An 11,434-nucleotide genomic window follows, 5' to 3' on the forward strand; every position below is an offset into this window, starting at 1 on the left:
GAAGCTCGACTTCCATAGGAATGAATTGAAAACGCTCGCTCGGCTCGGCTCGGCTTGCTTCGCGCCAGTGGACACGCACCTTTAGGCACATTTTCCTGGTTGCATTTGCACCGCCAGTAGGAAGCGACGTAAGCCGCGCTGTGACGTTGTTGTGACTTTTATTTTGACAATGCGGTGGACCTTTATTTTGATGGTGCTGAGAACGCCAGCCAGAGCCTGAGCACACAGTGCTTAGTTTACGATCTGTCTAACAGAACTGCTATACATACTGTAAAATGTAGACTGTATGAAAATTAATTAGCGTATGCCGTGTGGTTGATGTCCAGTGTCGCTCGCTGAGAAGAAATACATTGTTATGCTTCGCTTGGTCCCCTTAAAGTTGCCTTGGATTTATCACTGTTAAATGATAACAGTCTATCACTGTTTTCCATGTTCGTAGAGTTAGTTTCTGGAGTAAATATATAGGCTATAATCTGTGTTTACCATAGGGTGTTTACATAGCTTGTTGAAAAATGGCGGGTACTGGTGTTTCGCATGCGTTCGGCCAATCAGCGTACACTAACATCACTGGTAGTTCCTATAGTGCTGGTTTAGACCCTACTCTGAAGTAGGAGCTAAATTAGTTTCTCCAAAAGGAGTTCCCAGAACTAAAATCGTTCCTAGTTCCTGCGGTGCAAACACGCCAAATTACGGGAACTTCCGCCAATAGTTCTAGGAACTATGAAAAAGTTCCTCTGGTGCAAACGCCCATTAAGCTCGAGTTGAAGCTGCTTCCTCGAGCCCCTCCACTGCGTACAGCAAGCCAAATATATTTAACCTTAATAACTTAAAGATTGTATGGGCAAACGAACTCATGAAATCAGGATTGTTGTAACTTTGATCTGGTCATGTTCAAAATCGCACAAGAAGTAGGCCTAGTTCAGTGAACTAAGCAAATTGATTTTTCATTAATCAAGGCGGAAAGGGAAAGAGAATGCTGTTCACATTTTCTTATACACGCATCCTAGCAGGTTTCTTGATTATAGCTAAAGCAGCAAGACTTCTTTTCTAAACTACTCTCACCATCTACATGTTGCTATATGAAGAGCATATAGCTATGCTGGTCCACCAGCTAAAACAGTGTCAAACAAACCTGACCCAACACGAAAATTAGGTTGTTATAGAGAATTCTGTCAAATCTTAGTTTTCTGTGGATGTCTTTGGCTCCTGTGGATTTGCTTTCAGTGGATTTTTTGAGAAAGAAGTCAAGTTACTGTAAAAACTTTTTCCTGGTTCATGTTAGCTTTTGCTGTTTTATGTACATCTGAACAATTAAAAAAATGTATATGAGTAGTTAAACATCCAAACAGGATTTAGGCAATAGAGACTTCTCCTAGACAATAAGGTTACAATTGTACCAGAGTGAGAGTATATGGTACAGTACTTCACATGTATGTGGATATACGTCACTTGAATATTTCCCTTGTGAAACTGGGCTGACTGGACTATAAGGATGTTGGATGTTGATCCAGGAACATGTCCTACTTGGTGAAATCACATTAACCGTGGAGTGCAACACTAGTAACAGTCGAAAAGCAAAAGCTCAGAACACTACATGAGGTCGAATGAAAAAGGAAGAAAACAAAGCAAATGACCTACTGAACCTGTTTGTTATTCTGAGTGTAAAAGAGAACATCTAGAAGGACCTTCAGGAGAACACAACAGTGTCATAAAGTAATAATTACTTGAGGTTTCTGCACTTCAAAAGGCTGAAACCAAGAAAACAGCCAAGCACAGCAGGCGCATGTGCATGACATTCACATATTTAGCAACAAATGGTACGAAATCTCAGCTCACTCCAAGAGAGCCTTTTCAGAACTAGTCAAAGATGACACTCTCTTTCTTTAACACAAGTGCTTTTTTTTACTATTTATATCATACATGACGTAAGTGGCATTCACCAGAATAGGTAGGCTCAGTAGCTGAGATTACACAACACATGCCAAACTCAACTTCGAACGCTGAGGGGAACACCAAGAAAACACTACTAAAGTGCTAGATCAAGTCACTACTAAACTATCAAAGTGGGTGTTAGAAAATTTTGTGCATATTGTCTTTTCTAAATTTTCCAAAACAGTTATTTCTTGTAAGTAACCATAAATAGCTGGGCAGTTTAAAGCCTTGTTTTTACATAATATTGCAGGATTTGGCATGTGGTTTAATTTTGGTCATGTCAACTCTCTGAATAGTTTTAGCCAAGATACATGTCAATGTTAGCCAAGTGACAAAATATACACAGACACACTGTTGTGAGCGTGTAAGATATACTGCTGCTACATGAATAGGAATTCATAAATCCTGTAACAGGACAAGTGGAGCTGGAGGGGGTGGAGGGTTTCAGAGGAACTTTGGTGTTGAGCTTCATTAATCAATAGCCAATAATTATTCAATACTTTTAATTGCTAGAAGAAAAAAAATACGTAGATGGAAATTGATGGGTATTGCTGGATTTTGGATAGGCTTCATTGTTTGAAGTTTAATCTTACATATACAGACTACATGAAACCAAACCCTGACCTTAAAGGGTTAGTTCACCCAAAAATGATTATCCCATAATTTACTCGCACTCAAGCCATCCATATGACTTTCTTCTTTCAGACAAAAATAAAATAAAAAAGTGATACAAAATAGACTCTTCAAAGCTTTATAATGGGAGTGAATAGAGCCTGAGATTTTAAAGCTCCAAAAAGTGCATCCATCCATCTTAGCACATGACGTATTGATGAACACGGAAGTGCGTAACATAACACCGGTCACAAATTACATGTCAAGAATATTTAAAGAGAAATGTCGGAGGAGTTTGAGTTTGTTTCCCAACACTATTTGTTTGAACCGAGAGAGGCGTCTACTCTGACCTAAGCTTACGCTACTTCTACATCCTAACTCAGATCAGAGGTCACTCTTCCGCCGACTCACATACGGCTGTTACCAGAAGCCAGTGATTATAGTTTGTAAAGTTTATCAACTTTAGTTATAAAGTTATTAAAAAAGTGATAAAGTTATTCGCTTCAGAAGGCATTTATTAACCCCCTGTATAGGCATATGGATTACATTTATGATGGATGGACGCACTTTTTGGAGCTTCAAAAACGCTTTTGGCTCTTTCCCGAGGCTCTTTCCACTCCCATTATAAAGATTGGAAGATCCAGGATATTTTTTTAAACATAACTTTGATTGTGTTTGGCTGAAAGAAGGAAGTCATATTCGAGGATGGCTTGAGGGTGAGTAAATTATGGGATAATTAAATTTTCGGTGTAATTAACCCTTTAACCTAGCCGTCTCAAACCTAACTGCCTAAAACTTTAAAAATATTAAATAGCTGCCAAATTCACAAAATTTAAACTGCTCATCCCAACCACAGTGATTCTGAACACAAATGTTTGCATTTCAGTTCAGATTTGTTTCAAATTAAAGCACAAAAGACCATCACAAAAGCATGACAGAACAGAACACATTGTTCAATTATTGGTTTAATCTATACCACACTTATTCCCATTTGTCCTGGTTAATGTGGCTTAAATAATCTAAATCTATACAAAGTATTGATACACACCAGGCTCTCCATAGACAGCTCTGAATACCAGGCTATGACCCAGTCACATATTGTTCAGGGCAGTGAAACATTCCTTTAATGGATGGCAGACAGACGTGACCGTAGTGTTTACTGCACAGCCCACTGAGTTCATTCCAATCTGCACTGTTCTGAGAGCACCTAAGGCAATGTTACGCATTAGCTAAATTAAAAGTTTTGTTCATGGACAACTAATGGACATGTTAACAGTAGACTAGGTTAAAAAGATTACCAATTAAGACCTTTTTTTTCTTATTCAGAAGTTGTTCGTTCTCATGAGACTTTTGATTTCAGAAGTTAGACTTTGGTATTTCGGCATCTGAGCAATATTCATTCAAGTCCTCAGCCAGCAAACCACTCTGGGTAATCAGGCATACTTGAGTTTGTTTCCCTACAGCATGTATATAATGATTGTATTGGCAATAAAATGGGTCTAAAAGATGAAGGACAGACCATGGAAGCTGGGTAAAAGAGCAATGCTGTCCTGACAGTGATAAAGAGAGAGAGTTATGTAACCGGCCCACCGGCGAGCGCTCTGGTGCAGTTACCACGGCAATGCTGCAAGCATCACACATAATTACGTACAGGTTTCAAGCTCAAATAGAGAGGCCGATCCTAAATCACACATATAACAACACACAAAACCTTCTATTTATATCTCTCTTACAGACTTTAAGACAAAATACATAAAGGTTAATCATGTGATCCATCTCGCACCATAAACACATTTGGGTGTACTGGTGTCCAAGCTGATTTTAAGCCCTGTGTGGTCAGGTAAAGCCGGTTTATGAGGAGGTAATGGTTATGTGAGTGCTGACAGAAGGCTATAGGCTCATGTTCAGAGGTCTTCCTCTCTTCTTGGAGCATCATGTGTCCCCTCTCTGTGAATTGAGTAGTTTATCAGTCCGCATCCTGTGAGGAAGCTTCTTTCAGACTCATATCACTTAGACAAAAAAAAAAAAAACTCTTCCAAAATGAATCTACATCTACTATAGCCTTTTAAAAATATCTAAAATCCTTCACTAGTGTTTTACCAGTTTGTGAAACATCGTAACTTACCCTCTCTGTTGTTCTGATGCAAAATGCACACTAGTATAGCATCTTTTATCCTTCACAATTGGGCTGTGTGTGCCAAGAGATTTCTTTTTTGACAGAGATATCAAGTCAGAGATTACTAGTAGGAGTGTCCCACTCACGCATCCAATTTTAGAACATAAAATCACTTTTGGGAACATTTGAACCAACTAAATAAATCTCATTATGAAGAGCTAGCCATTCAAAATGAAGGTGTCATGGTTAGCCTCTTTGAAAAATTATGTTATTTATTGATTGATTTTCTCTAAATTGACATATTGAAAACATATTGAGGTTAACTCTGTAAACGCCAGCATTTTTAAAAAAGTTGCCTACCATCCCTCCATCATTTGTGGTCACCAGCATAAAGTAAGCATACTGGGACTAGGATGGGATGCTGCATATAAATATGCAATTTACAAAAAGGAAAAAGAAAATAACAAAGCCTTGACTTTAAAAAAAAAAAATTCTAGCTTGATGCAATTTTTTTTGATCAACACTTGAATGTGGATAAATTTCAGAAGAAAGGCAATATTTTGAACAAAAAGCTGAGCAAATTTACTTTTCAAATACTTTTATCACTTGTTTCTGTTCCTTTTTTTCCTGTGTTTTCCTCCGGAAATTCTCAACTCTTTCAGAAGATCTGTAATAGCGCCCCCTACCATATAACAGTGAAAACACGGAAAGCTGGAAAATTCTGTCAATGATAGGGAAGTGTTGTCTCATAAATGAACGGACAATCAATGGTGGGAATAGAGTTCAAATAAAATTGTACCAGCAATAAAGCAGTTGTAAGTAAGTGCATGTGATTTAGCTGCAGAAGCTAAGCTAGCTTATGGTGTGCCGGCATCACATGCAGTGCTGTCTGGTAAACACTCACAACAACCACAACCAAATCAGGAGTCCGAGGGGAACAGAAGATAAAGCCTCCCTGTCAAGCGTTCCCTGCTCAAAAATTCAGCATTGCTGGGCACCAGCTTAAGGTATGTTTCGCATGCTGGGACAGCACGGAATGCTGGTTTGAGTTGGCTGATCACCAGCATGGAAAGCGGGAGTGCTGGTGGACCAGAGTGCAGTTTGTTTAGACCAGCACTATACCAGCCCTAACCAGCATAAACCAACCTGGACCAACATGGAATTCATGCTGGGTTATGTTGAATCTTACAGCAGGGTTCGCTCTCCTAATCTCCGAAAGGGGATTGCCCAAAGGCTAAAGGAGCTGGACTGGCTACCTCTAATTCCTGTTTATAAATTGCACGGTTAGTGAGTGCAAATCTGGTTACATCACAGAAAACCCAGTTTCTGCTGTATCCCAAACTGCACTCGTCGCAAGGACATGTTTTGACAGCATGTCTGTCCCCAGGCAGACAACAGTGTTACATAAAATAACCCAGTATGCAGCCAACAATTCTTTCTTACAATTCACTGGCCCCAATTTCTGTCCAAACTAAACGAGACATTACCTCTGACCCCAGATCTGTCCTTACTAGAGTCTCACCATCAATATTATAGGCTCAGACAGCTAATCCCTGACCCAAACCTGCCCTTACACAATTATCCTCTGTTCTCAAAAATCCAGAATTTTGAATGTCACCACAGGATCTGGTCCACTTTGCAGCTCATTCTGGTAAAGAACCATCCATTTAGACAGGAAAAGACTGTCTGACTGACATAAAAGCGATTTATGTTCAATTTAGGCGCAATAACATAGGACTCGGACATAACACTGCAAACAAAGTTGAAACATGCTCTCAATTATATCTTATTTATTTTCTACTAAGGGCGTTTTCTCACCTGTAGATCGTTTGCTTTGTTCCCAAACAGGGATTACAATTTTTACAATGTTGCAATTTCTGTTTGGTTGGGTTCGACTTTCACAAAGCAACATTTCTAAAGCGATCAACATTTGTTAATCCAAGTTACGTACGAATAAACTGTCCTCACTGGTCAGAGTGCACCTGTTTATGTTCTGGGATTCTGCTTATATAGTGGTCAGTCGTCAGGATGGAACAGCTGTGAGGAATTGTTGCGGCTTTCTTTGTAGCTGTCATTATATTGCTTTATCATATAAGCAGTAATAGGCTTCCTTTGTATTTTGTTTTGAAATGTTAGTCCAACCAAATATCACTTAGGCATTTCACTTCGTCTTTGCTCCAGGTTAACCCATGATTAATTTTTAGAGGCAATAGCAAAAGAAACACTGCAGGTTTTCTAACTTTTTGATACAGCCTGGTTTGTTCGTCCATTGAGTTGGATTGCTTTCTCACCACAAGCGAACTGCCATAGTCTGTTTTCAAGCGGGCCACGGCCACTTTGTTCAGGAGATCTTGGACCTTTTTTTTGTGCTGATCCAAGGGCGATTTCTGTGTTCATGTATGCCTAAATGAACCGAACTAAAGGAGAAAATGCACCAGGTTCCGAAACAAATGTTCCAAACGAGCCAGGTGTGAAAATTACAAAATGCCCTATAAGTGCCTCAAACTAAACTCTACATTTCTTTCAAATATTTGATAACATAAACCTTGCTAATGTTGTCAAATTCAATGGCTAAATCTATGTAGAAGACATGTATCTTAAATTTTCCCACTGGACTGGTTTTAACTCCCAACCAATCATATTGGAGCTTGCAATTTTGAAAAAGCTTTTGCCCTTTTTTCAGCTGATCTGCCATTTATCAGTTGCAGAAGGGAAGCTCCATGATACTCAACAAAAGCACATTTGCAAACTCTTTAAACATTTTCTCTAAAAGTTTAGTAAACTGTTCCTTTAAAAAAAAATGGATTTTTCAGACTAGTACTTCATATGTCAATCTTTACTGTGTTAATGCTGGTTGAAGAAATAGATTTAGGTGTGTTAGCCCAATCAAAAGCTCTGATATGTGACCCTGGACCACATTATGTGTCAATTTTATGAAATTGAGATTTATTCATAATCTGAAAGCTGAATAAATAAGCTTTTGTTTTATGGTTTGTTAGGATAGAACAATATTTGGCCGAGATACAACTATTTGAAAATCGGGAATCTGAGGGTGCAAAAAAATCGAAACATTGAGAAAATCGCCTTTAAAGGTTTTCATTTCTGTTGGCGATTGTGCTGCATTCACTCACAAAAAAATAAAATTTTGATCTATTTAAGGTAGGAAATTTACTAAATATCTTCATGGATCATGATCTTTACTTAATATCCTATTGATTTTTGGCATAAAAGAAAAATCGATAATTGTGACCCATACAGTGTTTTGTTGGCTATTGCCACAAATTGCCGTGCGACTTATGACTGGTTTTGTGGTCCAGGGTCACATATGTGTAGTTCTAGTGGGTCCAGACATTTTTGACCTACAATATATATCTTATTGGTCGGTAAGGTATCATGGCAAAACTTTCACCAAAGAACAAAAAAATATTCATCATGCCTGCTACATACATCATGCAGATCTGAGCACATTGAGAAATGACACTGTGTCAGTGACCTCTGCTCCAGTTTATGGTAAGAAAAATACATTAGAGTTGTTTTTTCTTCACTCATCCTTTGACCTCCTTAAAAAGAATGCAAAAACACTTACATTCAAGGAAGTTCTGTCTTATTCTTGGGGACCTATCAATCAGTCAAAGTCTGTGTTCGTCTGAACCTGTAATGTGTCATTCATTATCAGCAGCGGCATGCTTTGAAAGATAAACACTTTAAGATTGAAACATTGACTCAAATCCCTATGGCCTCAAGTCTATCAGCATATTTGGATACACGGGATGTGATTATGAATTTCTGTCTGAGAAGGAGAGGAACACACACACACACACACACACACACGTGCGCTTGTTCCACGTCTTTGCAGTGAAAGATTCATTCACTGCTGAAAGCTTTGTGTTCCCTAATGCCTAATTATCTTAAGCAAGGTTTTGAATCACTGACAGCAGACTGAATTGTAATGAGGGGCTGGTGCAGGCCGGTACAGTCCAAACTGATGCAGCCTCTGCAAATGAATGATTCACCGATGTCATCAGGGTCCCGAAAGGTCAAACTATTTCTGATGCAAATGCATAACACAACTACAGAAATTGCTTACTCACCCTCATGCCATTCTGAACCTGTAAGAATTTATTTCTGTACAAAAGGAAAAATGTAGAATTCTTTTGTCCAGGGACTTGATAGACTCTGCCCCTAAAATGACAACAACAACAACAAAAACTCAAACTACATTGCCTACTACAATTATTGGTACTTTATCATTTTAAATTGTTTCTTTAAACACTGGTGATCCTTGCACCAGTTGTTGTTTCAAGAAACTAGTATTAGTTTCAGAATAATCAGTTCCATTCATTTCTGTTTTTGGTGACAGTAGCTAATAATTCTTCACTTTTACACTTTTATCTAATAGGGCCTACTAACTTACTACAGTTTTATTCATGGAATTTATTCATATTGTGGTATTTTGTCAGAGGTGATACACTTTTGTAAGTTTTGTCAATATGTGGCCTATATGAAAGATAAGCATTAGCATTCAGCTAACATTGTGCTAATATCTAAACCACTCAGATTAGCAAATGGAATGATTTTTTTTTCATGGTTTGTTAAACATATTCCTCATAGGTTTTGTTTAAATTATAATGTATTTCACTATACAGGGCTAAGTTCAATGTTGCGACTTGTTTATTAGATTGCTGTGTAGTTTGAAAAGAGTAATTTTAGTTTAACCACTTTTAATTATTAGCGTGTAGCTTGGCAAACTAGCTTGCCCAGCACCAAAATGTGTGTGATAACTAAGGGAACCAAGATTACCTGGTTTTATTTAGTCACGGACTCATAAGCAGGTTGACAGTGACTGGATCCAGTGCCCCTAGAAACACAAATCCAAGTGGTAATAAGACTAACAGACTCATGTCACAGGCCCACTGCCAACTATTTAGAGCCTTTTATTTTGATAACATCACACCCTTGATGCAAGCATCTGTTAGTGGAAATGTTGACCTCATGGACATACAAAAGTTAACACATGCATGCAGAGCTCATGGCATGACAAGAATGGAGAGAAAAATAGACAGATGATTAGCGAGGGATAGAGAGAGGAAAAGAGATAGATTTCTGCAACGTGACACACAAACCCCCACATATAACCTGTAACTTTATCACACCAAAGTATTTCTCTCCTGTAAACATTCAAAACGTGGCAGACGTTCAGCCCCCTCTGAGGACATACAGCCCCTGTGATCAACAAAATTACAGCACCAGTCTCAGAGTTGGAACCTACAAAAACGTATTGTGAGGGCACCATTGTACACTGATTGTATCCGATTTTTTTATGGTACTGAATAGTTGTCACATGAATTACCAGTGTGTTTATATGGTATGGGTCGGGGCTAAAGGCGCACCGGGGTAAAGGGCGCCTTTTAATTTTAATTTCCTCAAAACAAGATAGCACAAAAACTTGCCGTAGCACTTTCCAAAACATCCACTTTTCAAGATGCATATGGAAATTTGACTGATCCAAAAAGTTGATTCTGCACTTATTTGATCTAATATTTGATGTGTGTGTTTATTTAATTTTATTTTTTTATGTTATAGATTTAAATAGCAAATGAGAATCGCTACAATTATTGAATATATTTTGAAACAAAGGTCTTCTTAATTATTTAAGTTTTGTTCAAGGTAATAAAAGCTACCGTTTTTCAATAATGGAAGAATATGTAAAAGTATGGTAACAAAAATGTAAGGTAAAACAAAGTATGGTAACTCATTTATTTATCAGATAAACATAAAATAGTACAAACTTTGCTAAAGTGATTGTTTTGAACAAGTTTAAATTAGACATAATTAAAAAACATATTACTTTAGCTAAAGTATTTGTATAAATAATGTTTTTTTTTGCCCCACTTACATTTTAACAGCCTAATTATATTTGTATATTTCTGAATGTTATTAACATAATTAATAGGATCCTTCAGGTCAATACTGTATAGTGTATCACATGCATCTGTATTTAAAGTCAACATGAACCGAATTCACAAGCCAAACATAAAGTACAGCATTACCAACTAGAATGTAAAGCCTCAGGAACTGATTGAAATTGAATAATGAAAAGTGGTCTCTTTATGACCTTTATGGTGGTTGGAATTGGAGGGTTAAAGGATAAGAGCACTTGGTAACTTCAGCATATAAGGAAAGATAACATAGAGCAACCTGTTTGATTTCCAATTGGAATAATTAATCAACCACATAAGGCCATGGGCATGTATTAATTAGAAAGTAAATAGGGTCATTTTTTATTTCATTTTGATTCTAATGTTGTCTAAGCACTGTTAGACTAATTTATTGTGTGCACTAAGCGTTAGTCATGCAGTATGACACATAAAAGGTGTGTCTGTTAAATGAATCATTAGTCGGAATGTTGCTACTTTAGAAAAAGAACAATCAGCTGAAATAATGTTTTGCCAATGGTGAACTGTCGTGTTTCTAAAACTACTCACAGATATATAATTCCTCGTTTTATTTGACTCACCTCTAACTCAAACAGCCATCAAACTGCTGCTGTCTACAAAAGGAAAATATAATGCTCCTAGTTTGCTTATGTGCACTGAACACACAGTAGTTTAAATGGGTAGAAAGTGGTAGAAATAAGGAGGGATTGAAGGATCAAGAGAGATATTTTAAAAGAGTGCATGTAGAGTGACCTGTAAAGGACTAGAGTTGGAGCTGAACAACAGAACCATACACAGAAGAAGCCCCGCCCCCTTCTCTCTTAGCCTATAACAGCCC

The sequence above is a fragment of the Phoxinus phoxinus genome, assembly GCF_949152265.1.
Source record: "Phoxinus phoxinus genome assembly, chromosome: 8".
In the NCBI taxonomy this organism is placed as follows: Eukaryota; Metazoa; Chordata; class Actinopteri; order Cypriniformes; family Leuciscidae; genus Phoxinus; species Phoxinus phoxinus.